This window comes from Rousettus aegyptiacus, unplaced genomic scaffold (assembly GCF_014176215.1).
Source record: "Rousettus aegyptiacus isolate mRouAeg1 unplaced genomic scaffold, mRouAeg1.p scaffold_m13_p_1, whole genome shotgun sequence".
Classification (NCBI taxonomy): domain Eukaryota; kingdom Metazoa; phylum Chordata; class Mammalia; order Chiroptera; family Pteropodidae; genus Rousettus; species Rousettus aegyptiacus.
In genome coordinates, this window is record NW_023416284.1 from 46903850 (window position 1) to 46920476 (window position 16627).

Below are 16627 nucleotides of genomic sequence, written 5' to 3' on the forward strand. Positions count from 1 at the left end.
CTCATAAGTTAGAGCCCACTTTCTACCTTATTTCTAAATGAATTTTGGATAGATTAATAACTTAATATTTAAAATCACATTGTAAAAGGGCTAAAAGAATATAGGATGACTATTTAAATAATCTTGATATAAAAGGGTCTTTCGAAACAAGAAAACAAAACAGAAACTACAGCAAAATAATTGGCAGATGTAAAGCCGCTTAGCAATAAATAATAAAGCAAAAGAAAAAAAAAGAAGAAAAATGTTCTAAATTTGATGTATGGATGATTCATTATAGAAAAAAAGAAAAATTTACTTAAAATATTCATATATACTAGTAATAAAATATATGTAAATTAAAATAATGATATATCATTTCCTCTTTCATACTTACAAAGTTTAAAATGGTTAGAATACCTCATGTTGTCATAGTGTGAGGACATAGGCAATTCCAAACACAGAGTGGAATTGTAAATTGATATAACTTGCCTGGAAAATATTTTGACAATATATATCAAAGATCTTAAATATTGAGTACTTACAAGAAATTCTTGTAATTTATCCTAAGGATATATTTAAATAAGCGTCCCTAGATATGTATGTATAGATAGTTATCTCGGTATTCTATACAATCAAGAACAATTGGAAGTAACCCAAATGTCAACAACAGTGGGTTGTTAAAATTGTGTTGACTTGATCATGAAATAGAAAGCCTTGTAGTACTTAAATAAAATGATGTAAATTTATATACAGTGTTATAGGGTTGAGGACAATTATTATCTATTGAATGGAAAAAGAATAGTGAAGAAATCATATGATATTTGTTTTGTGTGTATACATTTCTGATTCCTTAGGGAAAAGTCTGGAAGAATAGCCAAGAAAATGTTAACAGTGGTTATTTTTAGGTCCTACCTGCCCAAATCTATATTTTCTATTTTTTATCTATTAGAATTATGCACTTCGTTTATACTTTTTTTGAATAAAAATATATAAATAATATTTTGGTAAATACTTAGGTCCATATGTTCTTATGTATATTTATTATTTTTTCCCTTTAGGATAAATGGCTAGAAGCGGGAAGGTTAGTTCTAAAGATGTGAATAGTTTTGAAACTCTTACATACCTTGGAAGTTGCCCTGTATCAACATAATACCCCCATGGCCTAATTAACACAAAAGTGCCATTTTCACCAAACTCTTATCATCATTGGTGAAGTGATTATTTGTAAGAGTACACTTTTAAACTTTAAATATTTGTTAATACGTTGAATTTTCACTGTTGGAGATTTTTTTCTTTGAGAGCATATTTTATAAACTATAACAATAGAGCTTATATTATAGGTGATGGATTTTCAGATAATTATTAAAACAAGCAGGCTTTTCACAAAAATGCTGTAGGATTACTATGATTTGTTTTTTGTGCCTTTTTTAGCTAAGAGTATACAGTAGTAGGCAAATTTCCTGATCTTTTCTTATTGCTTGCCTTTTGCAGTTCAGCTGTGCCCTTTGGAGGATCTCATGCCTTTCCCTCTTCATTCCAAAGAACAAAAATCAAAATTAAGGTAAAGGATATTTTACTGAATCCTGTTTCTAGGAGGCGACATTTTCACTGCACTGAACAAATGTGTTAAAGATTGTGGTACCTGGCAACAACTGTCTGTTTTATTCATCCTTTCCTCTTTAAATCACTCTTATGCAACTGGTGAAAGATCTGGATTTTCTCTTGAGAACAATTATATGAGTTACCTATCAGCTTTAGATGCTGAGACAAATGTTCTTTCTCTTTCTCTCCATCCGTTTTATTTTCCTTTCTCCCTTTCTTTCCATTTTTCTTCTCTTGTACCTGCCGTTTCTCACTGACTACCTTGCTGGCCCTCGTACTGGCCTTTCTTCACCATTGCTTTTGGAATGTACAGAGAATCAAATTTGAAGTTAGGCTTATGTAGAAAGGATCTAGAAAAACTAGTTGGCCTTATTTGGTTTATATCACCTTGGTAACAAAACATTTCTTTCTGAGGTCTACATTGGCTCACAAAGGTACTACATTTGTATTATAAGCAAAAAAGCCTCAAAGTTTTATAGAGCATGCATTTTACCTAGCTCTGTCCCCTGGGCAGTAGAGTTTACAGGAATCATGGGAGTATTGGGCTATGCTGTTGTAGTAGAGAATGCTTGCTGCTCACAAAGACCAGTACTCTCCTCTTCTTCTTAGGCACCAAGTTAGACTATACTTCCCAGCTTCCTTGATACTGAGTTGTAGTCATATGACTGAATTCCAGCTAATTCACTGTGAGTGAAGTGATTAATGTCACACCTAGGCCATGCCATGAAAACCTCCTACATATGCTTTTCCATGAATTTTCTACTTCTAGTTGTCAGGAATGGTACCTTACCTATGGAGACCTTAGGATCCATGAGTTAACGGTGCTATAGCCTCTAAGTTAGATAAAGAGTATTTATCAATGCGGGAATATTTTCATGTGATATAAGACTTACTATGTGGTCAAAGATCCTGGGTAATGTTGCTAAAATGCTGTTAGGATGGCTCTAGCAAGTCTGGAAAGGGTAATGGCCTGCAGTAAGTGGAGAAGAAAGGCTGGATGGTGGAAAGGGATATCTAAAGTTTCAGAAAAGTGTACGTGCCAGAGTGACTATAAGATTGGAAGATCCACCAGCCAACCATGATGGATGAGAGAGTCCAGAGTGAAATAATTATTCAGGTGAGAGGATCACCAACATCACTGAGCAATTCAGTATTGCCTGTTCTTTATAGGCCGAGACTGACACCAGGAGAAGCTATTACAGAACTAGTTTCCCTATAGCAATGGAAATAATAAGACCTCGAAATAATAGATGCGAAGTAGAGGCACTTAATCATTAGATAAAATATCAATTATAATGACTGGATGGTCAGGGTAGCATAGAAAAGGGCCCCACCTGTAAAGAACTGTGGCAGTGATTAATAAAACATGGCATTCCTAAGGGCAAGTAGATGGGCAGTCAATAAGGAAATTACTCAATTTATTCAAACAAAAAAAATCAAGGATAAGTGATAGGAAGGTGAGAGCAGCCTCCCCAGCAGAAGTCACAATTGTTGGCATGGTTTCTGGACATGAACCTCTTTTTAAACCTATAGCTCAGTGGCTGAAGGAGATACTGCATCTCTAAGAAGGACCCTGCAGCACCATAGTAACTGTACACAGTAATGATTTCCTTTGCCTTCTTCAAAGAGACCTACCATCATTTACTTAGGTATCCACATGCTGAGGCAAGGGGCAATAGTTAGCCATTTCATTGGATCCAAGCTGAGAGTGATGCCGTGTTATTATGCTCCCCTTGCAAAAGGGTGGGAATATATGGTGTCCAAGAAAAAAATAGACTCCTGATCCGGGTCCTGTTCACGGTGGATGCACTGGTTCCACAGATGCACATAGTGGTTAATTCTCTGTCCCTGAATGGATAATTGGAATGAACATACTTGATAGTTGGCAGAACTCCTGTATCAGCTCCTTGGCCTATGGAGTAAGAGCTATCCTATAAGGGGAATCAAAACAGAAGTCTGTGGAGCTAGCCCACTCCAAGGAAGGACAATAACAAAACAAGAAAATAACAACCTCATCCTGAGGGGTAACAGTAGAAATAGTGCCTACCTTAAAGTCTTCATGGTTTGTGGGGATGGTGATCTCATTATATTCACCAGTAAATTCTCACCATGAGAAAGCAGACAGGTCCTGAAGGATGCTAGTGAACTATCATAAATTTAAATAAGTACTAGTCCCAATTGTAGTTGCTGTGCCAGCTGTAGTATCTTTGCAAAAGCTGATTAGCACTGCCTCAAGATATGGTATGTGTCCACTGACTCTGAAAATGAATTCTTTGCTATTTCTATCCAGAAAAAGGAATGGAAGCAATTCGTGTTCACATGCTCTGGACAACACTTTATATTTATGATTTTGTTCCAGGACTGTGCTAACTTACTGGGCTTGTTATAATCCAGCAGGACCTAGGTAATCTGAATATTTCACAGAGTATCAAATTTAGCTGAACCTGTGGTACCATAGTTATAGGACCAGATAGGAAAAACTTGGCATGTATCTTAGAAGCATTCCTCTATGGGAGAAGAGGGTGGAAGATAAATCTTATGAAGTTTTAGTGTCCTGCTAAATCAATGAAGTTTTTGGAAGCTCATTATTCTAGGACATACTAGAATACTCTCTCTACATTATGGACAAATTATTTTATTTTGGACTTTCCACTACTAGGAAGGAAGCATAACACTTGGTAGATATCTTTGCATTCTAGAAGCACATATTCCACACACATAGCTCTAACCCATTTGCTAAGTGATTAGAAAGACTGATAGCTATTAATGAAACCAGAGCAGTAAAGTTCTCCATATTCAATGAAGGCTACAATGTAGGCAGCTCTGACTTTAGGTTGTTTACTGGACAGTTCCTATAGTGTGATAGATATCTGTGATGGAAAAAAAGATGCTATGTGAACTGCAGTAGAAAAATCACAATACGGGCCTCCACTGTTGTGAAGCAAGGTCAAGCCATCTGCAGCAGTGAGTTGTATGCCCTTTAATAAAGTGCTCGTGCCACACTCTGGGTACTGATAAAGACAGAGCTCCTGACCATGAGCTGTTAGGCAACTCTGTGAACAGAACTGCTCATTATTTGTTGGGTTCTCTCAGATCCATATGGTTGAACAGGTTTCACCAGGAATAAGATTGATCTGAAGAGTGCCATTCAAGAGCCCAGGAGTCATGATGGAACAGAGGACTGAGAAAGACTGGCTAGAGCTGGCCAGCCCACTGACTGAGTGGGAGCATTTTCAATCATGCTCCAAGATGTTGTTCTGCAAATGTTCATGAATTACTGTCAAACTTCTGATATTCAAATGGGTAGGGTCATTTTTTCTACAAGTGCTTTGAGACTCAATATTTTAAATAACATTATGAGATTGACTCTCAGTTAAATCTCAGAGCTTTCATAAACATGAGAATGATGCTGACACTTAAAACATTATATACATTCTTCACCTCTAATACTCTATCTACCTTTAATTTCTTTACCACAATTATCATCATATAACACATGATATATTTTATCTTGTTCATTGTCTCTTCCCCTCACTTGGATGTAAACTCAAGAGTATTAATTTTTTGTCTTTTCCAGTCATTGCTATATCTATCCCTAGGACCTAGGACTGTGCCTGGCATATAGTAGTTGCTCAGTAAATATTTTCTGAATTAATGATATAGAGGAGTCTAGTACAGTATCCTATTTCTGTTCTCTTTAGTTAATGTGGGTACATGAATGCACTGAACTTGGAGGGAAATAGAATACTCCAGTTCTAGCGACAGTGAGGAGATGTGGGGGAAGCCATTTTATGAATGTGTTGACTGTTTCTTGACTATTCCTTTGTATCCTCCCTTGAGAGGGGATACCGGCAATCCTGTTAACCATATACCCAGCTCTGAACTGTTTGTCTAAGTAAAAGGAACACCAAAAGTAGGAAAATGCTGGCCTCTAGGATTATTTAAAAAAAAATTTTCATTTGTCGAAGGAGTACAAGTGCAGAGGACATACCTACTGGTTTGTGGGCTGCCCCTTTGAAGGCTGTGGATAAACAGCCCAGATTTGCTCTACTCTGGGTATTGTAAAATTCTCTCTTACACTTGCCTCTTCTTTTGTGTTTTTATTTTCTTTGAACTGGAATAACTTTGTCCTCAGAGTGATAGATACAATGGGCAAGGTTTAGGGTAGATAAATAGAAATTTATAATTTGGTTAGCATATGAGCATGCCAAAAATGACACGTGGATTTACCTCAACCCCCCAGCAGATACAACGCAAAATGGGTAAAAGGAAATAATTTCCTAAGTCCAACAGCATGCATGAAGGCAAAATAATTTAATGTGAGGGTGAGAATACAACTATTTCAGAGAATAGGGAGTTAATAATGATGCTTCTGTATTCTTAGACTCAGACTTGAATTTGGTGGTTCCTGAGGATTCCAACAGATACTCATCCACATTCAAATTAAATTCATATCTACATCAGGCTAAGGGAAAGTATATCTGCTAATTTATTCCTATAAATTATCATATATCTACTTTCTATCTTAAGGAATTTATCACCTAAAACTTCTATGTGACACATGGCAAGTCATGCAAAGCAAGAATCGGAGAACCCTTGCCTTGGCACAGTAGTGGAAGTATATTTAGGTGAGAATTTTTAGCTAATGCTTCATTCCAGTCCCAAGTGAAAAAAATAACAAAATAATTTAAATTTACTCAAGTTCTTGATAACCTTTTCAATGTGCTGATACAAACTTCCATACTGTTCCATTAGAATATAATCACTTGAAATTCATTTTTTGTTGAGGGTTCTTTAAAAATGATGAAATTACGCCTACATACTATCACTAGAGTGAACTATAAAATGAGTTTTTGAGGCTTCAGTGTCTAAAATAAATATATATACATATATTTAAATTTGCCAAAATGCCAATGGTTTGTAGCGTGACACATGATGGAGTCTATCTAGCACAAAAACCCTGACTTTTGCATCCTTTGAATTCTAGAAGAATGCAGTAAATAGCTTGAAGGAAGTACCATGTACTCTGAAGTGCATTATACTCCATCCTAATTCCAGCTGTCTTTGCTGAATGAATGACCCAACACCAATAGCAACAGCTACAATAGCTGCTATTAGACTGATGGTTATTAAAAGTCAGGAACTTAATGAGGTAATATATATAAATTAATTCATTCCTCATAAATTCTACTATGGCTACAACTGTGGACAGTTGGTATTAGTATCTCCCTGTTACAAGTGAGGGAACTAAGACTCAATGAATTTAAATAATTTTATCCCAAATGTTCTGCAATCGGTAAGTGTGTTTGGCACATATTCCAATGCAGATTTGCCCAACAACAAATCCCATGCTTACCACCCTTATTTTGGTTGCTAGTTGCTATTGTGGTTACATTTTCTGACATCCATACCATTGTTTAATGTTTACCCAAAACTACCTGAAAAGGTGGTAGAAAGATAGCAAATTATTTTCTTGTTTCTTTTTTAACAGTCTCTGTATCCTATAAGCTAAATGGCTTTTAAAAGGTAAAAACAATTAGAGCAAATATTTAATATACTAAGAGAGAACTATGTTCCCTTGAGAGACATAGCATATTAGAAATACCAGATCTAGCTGTGTTGTGAAGGCATACAGGTCTGAGTTTCAAATATAGGTTTGCCAGTTATTGGCTGAGAGCCCTTGGTTGATATTCTGGTCACTTGCCTATTTGCTCTTAGATCCATTCCTTGCGTTTCTCTTGATCTATTCTGTGTTACAGGGCACTGACATCAGCAAAGAGCCTCTCACATGTTATTTTGCCAGTTAGAGTCTAGCTAGGATCAGCTAATGGAGGGCATTGGGAGAAGAATGGAACTGAGAGGAAATCAGGCTCTTTCTCTTTGTATTAGGGAGCACCTGAGCGGTGTTCCATCTCCCTTATAGTTCCCAGTTCCTTTAGGATAGTGGTTTTAGCTTACACTGGGCCATCTCAGTCCTAGGGCTAGTGGTGGTTTCCTGCTCTTCCTGAGCTCTGGGTTTCTTCATTGTCTTCTGTTTGCCCTTCCAGTTCCTCTAACCCCTTGATGAATAGTTCTGCATGTTAAATCTCCCTTATTGGACAACTTAATGTGGCTTCTATTTTATTAACTATACCTGACTGATACAGTATTGCCAAATACTTAACTTCACTGAGACTCAATTTCCTTATTTATAAAATAAGGATGATAATAACTCCTTACAAGTTACTGAAACTCTCAGTGCTTCAGTTTTATTATCTGTGAAATGTGAATAAGAACACCGCTTACCTGGGAAATAAGTAAGCTAACTGCTATAAGAAATAAACCATCCGAATTCAGCAACTTATCCTATCAGATGAACAGTGTAATACAAATCTAGGCAACACAGTATTGAGATGTGGAGTTGGGGTCATGTCTCTAATTCACAGTCACTCAGTGCCTCAAGTTGAGGGCAACTTTGGTGTCTTCAGCACCCGGCTTCCAGGATTGCCTCGGGGGTCATGCCCATTTCATTAACCAGAAAAATGAAAGGTCATATGCATGATTCTTATGGGCCGAGCCTGGAAGTGGTTCATATCACTTCTACCTACAATCCACTGATTAATTCAACTACACTGCCTCCTCTAATAGTTAGGGAGACTTTTGGTAAGTATCAAGAAGGAAAAGAAAATGATTTTGGTAATCAGCTAACAATTTCTGCCACAGTTTCCTAGGGATTTTATGAGGATTACATTTTTTAATAATCTAGACTATTTAGAACAGTGCCTAGTGTATAACTAGCATTATGTTAGTATAAGGTATTACTGTTATCATTTGTATTAAATGAGGTAATGTTTATAAAGAGTTTAGCAATGAGTCTGACACAAAAAATACGAGATGTAATAAATATATCATCATCATCATCATTATCATAGACATAATCATCATCTCAGAATTGAGATCTGAATATAAAATTTGGGTTTGCCACTATCTTGGACAGTGATTTTCTTTTTAGTTTATAGTTTCGCATCTGAAATATAAATGTCAGTATTTTTATTGATGATGAAAAATAATGATAAATTATAGAGTAATGTGGATATGAAGTTACCTACTGAAATACTTAATAATGATATATACTAAAAAATTATTAAGTCTCATCTCCTTCCATAGATTCCAAGGATAAGATGAAGGTGGAAAAGACCCAAGATCAGTAAGAATAGTTTAGTGTCCATAAAGTCAGATAAAGTCTGGAGGGAGAGAAGAAATATATCGTACAATATTCTAGGTACTCTGGCTGGCCTTCTCGGAAGATACATTCTAGTTGTGAAGAAAGTGATAAAAAAAGTAAGTAAGTAAATATGTGTGTGTGTATATATATAAATATATATATATACACACACACACACACACACACACACATATATATATAGACGCACACACATATGTATGTATGTTTGTTTATGTATACGATATATGTTCAGATAGCAAGAAGTGCTACAACAAAAGAATAAAGCAGAGAGAAGGTGTATAGAATAATGGTGGTGATGGGAAGGGCACTAGTTAAGGCTTTCTGCAGAGAGGCATTTGAGCAGAGGTAAGAAGTCCGTGATGGAGTTGGTAACGAGGGGAAAGGAAAGTAGGGTGTTGACTAACATAACCTGATGGCCTCAGGATCAAAACTGGAATATAAGTATGGTGGGATGTCCTGATTTTAATTTTTAGACCACCAGTGTTTATTGTAATAATCTTTCCTATGATTAGAGAAGGGAAAAGAGGCCAAATACAGGGGACCATTTTTAAATCCTAACTCAATGATTTGATCAATGGTAGGGATCATTCCTGAGATTAGAGGAAGGGCAGTACTAGGAGATTCCCACCCCAGCTTAATCCTTTGACATGACTCTTTCCGGCACTTGGGGAATGGCAAAACTGAGTCAACTGAACGTGCTTGGTGTGGTCAGTATAGAAACTTTGAACCGAGTTTATCAAAGCAAAGATGGTATGTAGGGAGGGATGTTCTGGAAATCCTCCTATATATTGAACTGAGGAGAATCATGTCTTGGATCCTCTAAGTGATATCCAGTTAGAGTTTTGTATCAATTGCAGGAAAAATGACACTGACAATAGACCTTATGTGGTGTAGTGGCAAAAGTCATGGACCAAAAAATGGACTGTGTCCTTGTCTCAACTCTTACTGGTTTATTTGGTGATATTCTGTTTCTCCATATGCAAATACTCTAACCCACAGGACTGGCCTCTGGTATTGTGAAATTCAAATATTTGTTGATCTTTTTTATGTGCTAGGCAGTGGTATACTTCTGAGGATGCAGCAAGGAGATTACATTTCAGAGGAGTCAGAAATAGAAAACAAATATATGAGTAGCATGGATAGTACATTAGATGGTGTTAATTATTGTAGAAAAATAAATAGGCAATGTGAACAGTGAAGGCCTCAATGAAAATATGAAATACAGGTAAAGACCTAAGAAAATGAAGAAGCAAGCAGTTGGTTTTCTGGGAGATAGATTATTCTAACAGAGGAAGTAGAAAGAGCAAATGTCCTGGTGCAGAAATGTACCTGGAGTGTTTATAGAACAAGAGAGCCAGCATGTAATTGAGAGTGAGAGGGCAGGGGATGATTCTGAGAAGTGGTGGAGTAGGAAGGGCAGAGCAAACCAAAGGATGGAGCCAGGTCAATAGGACCTTGGAGGCCACTATAAGGACTTTGGCTTTTAGTCAGAATGAAATGCAAGGCCATTCAAACGTTTTGAGAAGAAGAATTATATGATCCAATTTATGTTTTAACATGATGCCTTATTGCTATTTGTTAATAGAATTAAATATGGCAAGGGTAGGAGAAAGGACACTGGTTAGGAGAATACGCCTTCTGCTTATCAAGTCCTGGGGTGTCTGTCAAGCCAAATTAGAAGGAAGAAGATTGTTTAAAATATGAAATCAGAACAAAAGAAAATAGTTGAACAGGGATGGTATAGGGTATGTGGAACCCAGAGGTTGGTCATTATTCCAGAGTTCACCAGTTTGATTCGCAAAATGCAAATTTTTCATATAACATCTCTCTCTTCCTCCCTCCCTCCTTCTCCTTTTCTCTCTCTGTCTTTTCCGCTCTTTCCATGGGAGTGCAAACTCTGAAAGATGTTGCTTTCTAGCCTCTGGTCTCTCATTTCCGAAAGAGCATCCTATTAAACTTATTTCCAGTTACACAATTTCTTTATGATAAGCATTTTCAGGTTTTTATATTTGTCTCTTTTTAGGTATTTCTTTCTTTTTAGGAGCACTCACTTGTCTCCTTGCCAATCTGAAGAAAACATCCCGACCTGTTAGCAGTACACTTATAATAATCATGTCTTATTTCTTAGAAAATCTTATATTGTTTTTTGGGAGGAGGATTAATGCTACCTACTTTTTCTTTCATCATATGATCTACATTCAGAAAATGATGTTTTCTATCCTGTCTTTTGATTCTAGGAGTTTTTGATTGGAGTCCTGCTACCCTGTCTTACCTCTGTTCTTTGGAAATTAATGTTTAAGCTTAGTAAAGGCCCACTAATGAACTGAAGAATGACCTAGCAATCGTTGTTCCAATGGGGAAAAAAAACATTCAGGGGGTGAGGAGTATGGGTTTCTTTGGTTTCAATAGTAGCAATTAAACTTCTAATTAAAATTAGTCACTCAATTGCTTTCTAAATGAGTCTGGTGACTTCATTAATCTGCAGCAATAAGTTACCTCTGTAATATTTAATATTCTGACAAGACAAGCCATATATTACCAAGTACGAGCTAAATTTTAGTCAACCCTCCGATATTTCTGGGCTCTAGGAATCTGTTGCTTCTCTTGTATGATGAGGGCATATTTTGAGACATAGTTCATGTCCTAAATAGACTGAACACTTGTCTAACATTGTAAACTCCCAGAGGGCAGACACCAGTGGCAGCTATAATGCATTTTAGTTCACTTGAAGGAGTACTAAGAGGAGGTGATAAAGCTGTTCATCAACTTTGTCACTCGGCTGGAACTCCCCTGGTTTTGAGGGTGAAGAGGCTGTTCTCAGAGGTTAAAATACATCTTCCATCTCTGAGGTCAGAGTCACACTCTTGTATCATGATTCTTAAGAACAACTTAATGTGATGTGTCCAGAAGTTGCTTTTCTCACATAACCCCATCCCTATGATCCCATCATGTTCCTAACCATCCAAATAATTTCCGTACATCACTTGAATAATTAAGAGTTAGGGCCACTTCTCATGTTCAAAAGTCAACCTATCAGTTCTACTTCAAAATACACTTGTCCTCCAGGGATCCCATTTATTCTTCTCAGAAAGGTGAGAATGTGATCTCAATTCTCTTCTTCACTTCCCACATTCAATCAGCGACCAAATCTTTATCTTCCATTTCTTTAACATTGCTCTGCCATCTCCTTTACTTCATCCCTGACACTTCTTTCATTCAGGCCATCACCATAGAAGGTAGCTCCTGATGGCTGCCTCTTAAACACTCCTCTCCCCTTTCTAATAGTAATCTAAATCGTGTTTATATGTAAATCCTACCTCTCTATGGCCTGAGTTATTCAGAGAAAGCTGATCCAGTTCCCAGCTTCCAGTGTAGGTCTTATCAATCCAATAGTACTTTTACACTCCGTATCCCAGTGACTAGTTCAGAAACCCAGGTCTCCACATTCTGTGAACAATATGTTAGATTAAGAGCACATGATCCATTTTGCTAAGGAAATGCAAGAGGATGATTTGTGGAATATCGTAGTGGTGACATAAAGCCTAGACCCATTTACCACCATAACGGAAGCCAGCCAGAGGATGAAGCATAGCCAAAGGAAAGAAAATAAGTGGATCTGAAGAAACAGCATTAAGCCATACTTGAAGCTCACCCTACTTCATTATTTTCATTACATGAGCCAATAAGTTTACATATTGATAAACTGAATTTGACTAGGAGTTTGCAAAATAGAAATCCTAACTGATACATCTCTTGCCAATGTTTTCACGATTGTGTGGCAATTCATTTCTCTATCTATGGTATATACCCCTCCAGTTGACCACCCACTCTTCTGACAGGGTAATCTTTCAGAAAGCCCCACAAATCTATTCATATTCTTCCTACTTAATCCCCTACCATGGTAACCTATTATCTTCAGAATAAATTAAACCTCATCAGCATGACACACAAGGTCCCACATTATTGGATTTTTTTTCTACCTCCCTAACCTCATATCTCATTTTCTCCCAAAATGAATTCTGTGCACAATTCTGCTTAAATAATTTTGGCTCCTAGAATAGAAAGTCTACATCACTCACCTCTGTCTTTGTACACACAACTTCCTCATCTTAGAATTCACCTAACTACAGTCTATTCGTCAACCACCTACTTTGGACCTACGGTGTAAATATATGCGTTGTGCTGGTAAACTCCTCCCCTTGCTTTTTACTTGGTGAGGTTCTGCTGCAAAACCCGGCTGCTCCACAGAAGACTGTGTATGCTCTCCCTTGTCTTATGCCTCCCTTCCTGTTAGCACTTATCACTCTTTGTTTCAGTAATTGGTTATAATTGGTCTCTATTTGGTTCTTCCCTTGAAGGCAAGAGCTTTTTCTTATTTATTTCCATATTCCCAAGTTTCTAGCATTGAGGTTGGTATAATAACTTTTCCATGAACTTAAATAAGCAGAAAGCCAGTTGGTACATGAGATGTCAGGTAATCCTAAAGTTCAGTGAGGGAGGTGACTTGCTGCTTGATGAAAAATGGCTCCTGATACTTGGTTTCCATGTGAGAGGTCATAGCAAGTTAAGGGGCCAGAATGACTGGCAAACACATGTAGATACAAGGGACATTCACATCTCAGCTGAGGTGATCATCATCAGGGAGAAAAGTGGGGCCTGTATTGCTCACACTTCTGATATTTGTTCAAAGAAAAAAAGAAACCTACTGTGCAGGCTAATACAGTAGGTGGGTCTCCCATGTATGGGCTAGATTTGGCCATGGCCTGAGAGTCAGCATCCTTGGATTTATTCCAACTCTTTTGTTTTACAGGTGAGGAACCAAGACCAGGACCAAAACAGTTTCCCCTAAGAGATCCTTTAATCCAGAGTATGTGCCTCTTCTATATGCCATCATGCCCTCCTGCGCCCTTAACTCAGTGTCTTATAGCAGGCTATGTCTCCCTCCTCTATCGCAGTGCATATTCTCTGAGTACAGAGAATGCCTGTTCATATGTTGTCACAGGACCTGGTACTGAGAATGTGCTCAGTAGATATCTTTTTAATGAACACTGAATGTAAACCAGGCTCCTGTCAGACAGCATTCAATTTTTGACATGACCACCACTTTTAACATGTAGATTTGTAGATTCATCTCACAGGAAGTTTAATAAAGTTTTCCTTCCTAAGACCTTGGAAATTGTGAGTGGGATAGATAGGGGCTACTAAAATACTGGGAGAGTTATATAGATAACATCTCTGCTTTAAGACATAAACATCAAGTAGAACAATGTGTTGTGTTAGGCACAGAAGAAGGAGCATTAGTTATGTAGGGGAGTGTGGAAAGCTTCCTAAGCTGAGTGACCAAGGATATGCAGGATTTTGACAGGTAGAGAATTAGCTATTGGCCTGGGGAGTGAGCCCTGGTCATACACTCACAGTGTCATGCTTTCATTTTTGCCTCTATGAGCATCTCTGTACTGGTTAGCCTTTATAGAGAGCCTTGATTTAGGGACTAGAGCAAGACCCTCAAGCAAAGGGTCTCCGGATAGATTCATTTTATTTCCGGTCTGTGTTTTTGGCCCTGGGAGAATGTAGTCAAAACAAATAAAACACAAAAACACAAATAAAACAAAGAAAAACACCAACAAAATGAAAGTCCCTAGAGATTCTAAGAGAGTTTTAAAGCTTCTTGCTAAGTATCTGTAACCCAGTCCAGTTCTCCCTTCAGGTGAATCCAAGCAAGTCATAAAATGAGTCTGCATCTTCCCGTAGGAGCAAGTTTTTGTCATTGAATGGAAAATTATGCTTGTCTTGAACACTGAGGAAGCTGGCCCTAGCTCCACATTTGCTAAAAACTCTTTCAACATGATATTTGGTGCCATCCTGAGAGAGGTTGTGAATCTAACTGGTTTTTTATGTAATAATAATGATACCAATATTATGTACCTATTAAGTGCCAGGGTGCTTCTATCATTATCACTATCTCACCTAACAAGCTTTCAGAGTAAGTGTTACTGTGTTCCATTTACAGATGAAGAAACAGAGACTCAGAGAGGTTGAGGGGCTTATTAAGGGCCACACAGCCAGAATGTGGAGTTGTTGCAAATTGAATACGACGGTAAATGACTTTTTAAAACTAGAGTTCTTTCAGTTTTATTTGGCATGGGAAATGTATACAAAGACTCCAGCTCAAAACCTCAGGCTTTTATTAAAAGTGAAACTCTGCTCATGACACTTATTTCCTCTGATCCTAATATCTGAAATAGAGAATAATATTCTTTCTGCTGTCCACCGTACTGTGCTCTTGTGCTAAAATAAGATTATATAGTGTGAGATTAACAACAATTAATTATTTAGGTTTTTGGGAGAATGGACCTGGCAGGAACCATGAGAACTGTTCTGTTATTTCCTTTTGAAGGTAAAGACCTGATGTTTTTGCAGTAGTTTATTATAGTTAAGAGATGTGATGCCTTCAGAATCAGATATATTTGGGTTCTTCTTGCTTTACCCATTTCATATTAGCTGTGACAGGCAAAATAGTGGCTTTTCAAGGATATCCATATGCTAACTGCCAGAACCTAGAATATATTAGGTTACATGGCAAAGTTGCAGATGAAATTATGGATGGTAATCTGCTGATTTTTTTTTCAACTAATATTTTTGCTCCATTCCTACCAGTAAAAATTATTTAAAACCTTTTACTTTTCATTTACAGTTGACATACAATATTATATTAGTTTAAGGTATACAGCATAGTGGTTAGAGGTTAATATGACTTACATAGTGATCCCCTATAAGTCTTGTACGCACTTGACACCATATATAATTATTACAATATTATTGACTATATTCCCCAAGCTGTACTTTACATCTCTGTGACTGTTTTGTAACTGCCAATTGGTACTTCTTAATCCCTTCACCTTTTTCACCCAGCCCCCCAACCTCCCTTTCATCTAGTACCATAGTTTGTTCTTTGAATCTACGAGTTTGTTTTGTTTTGTTAATTTGTTCATTTTGTTTTTTAGATTCCACATATAAGTGAAATCATTCAGCATTTGTCTTTTTCTGCCTCTGACTTATTTCACTTAGCATAATACGCTCTAGGTTGATTTTTGTTGTTGCAAATGGTAAGATTCCGCTGTATATATGTGTCACTACTTCTTTAGCCAATTGTCTTTTCATTGGAGCATTTAATCCATTTACATTTAAAGTAATTATTAATAGGTATGTACTTATTAACATTTTATTAATTGTTTTCTGATTGTTTTTTGTAGTCTTCTAGTCCCTTTTTATTGTCTTGTGTGTTGATTGTTTTCTGTAGTGTTGTTTTTGGATTCCTTTCCCTTTATTTCTTGTTTATCTTTTGTAGATTTTTGGTTTGTGGTTATCATGTGCTTCGTATATACCAAGGTATCTTTGTAGCAGTCTATTTTAAGTTAGTAGTCACTTAAATTAAAACACATTCTAAAATCACAATTTTTACTCACCCCATCCACATTTATTTTTTTTATCATTTTTTATTTCTTTTGCATGTGTGTTTGTGTAATATCCTTTAATTTATTATTGTAATTACTCCTGATCTTTCTACTTTTGCTTTTTAATCTTTGTACTAGCTGTAGTGTTGGTTAAACCACAGAACAGGTTTTATTATGTGTTTGCCTTTGTCAATGATAACTTTTTTTTCTTTATAGTATTTTCTTATTCATATTTTTAATTTCTTTTTCTTTTTAAAGAAGTCCCTTTAACATTTCTTGTAGTACTGGTTTGGTGGTAATCAACTTCTTCAGCTTTTTCTTGTCTGGGAAGCTCTTTATCTCTCCTTCAATTCTAAATGATAGCCTA

General features: G+C 36.8%; 1 long non-coding RNA gene across 1 annotated transcript in view; it reads left to right on the plus strand.

Moving 5' to 3' along the window:
• LOC118612924 overlaps positions 1-16627 on the plus strand; it is a 326018-nt gene that overhangs the window by 64541 nt on the left and 244850 nt on the right. Inside the window, exon 2 of the long non-coding RNA XR_004955284.1 lies at positions 1471-1540. This is a non-coding gene — a long non-coding RNA (uncharacterized LOC118612924). The remainder of the gene's footprint in view (positions 1-1470; positions 1541-16627) is intronic.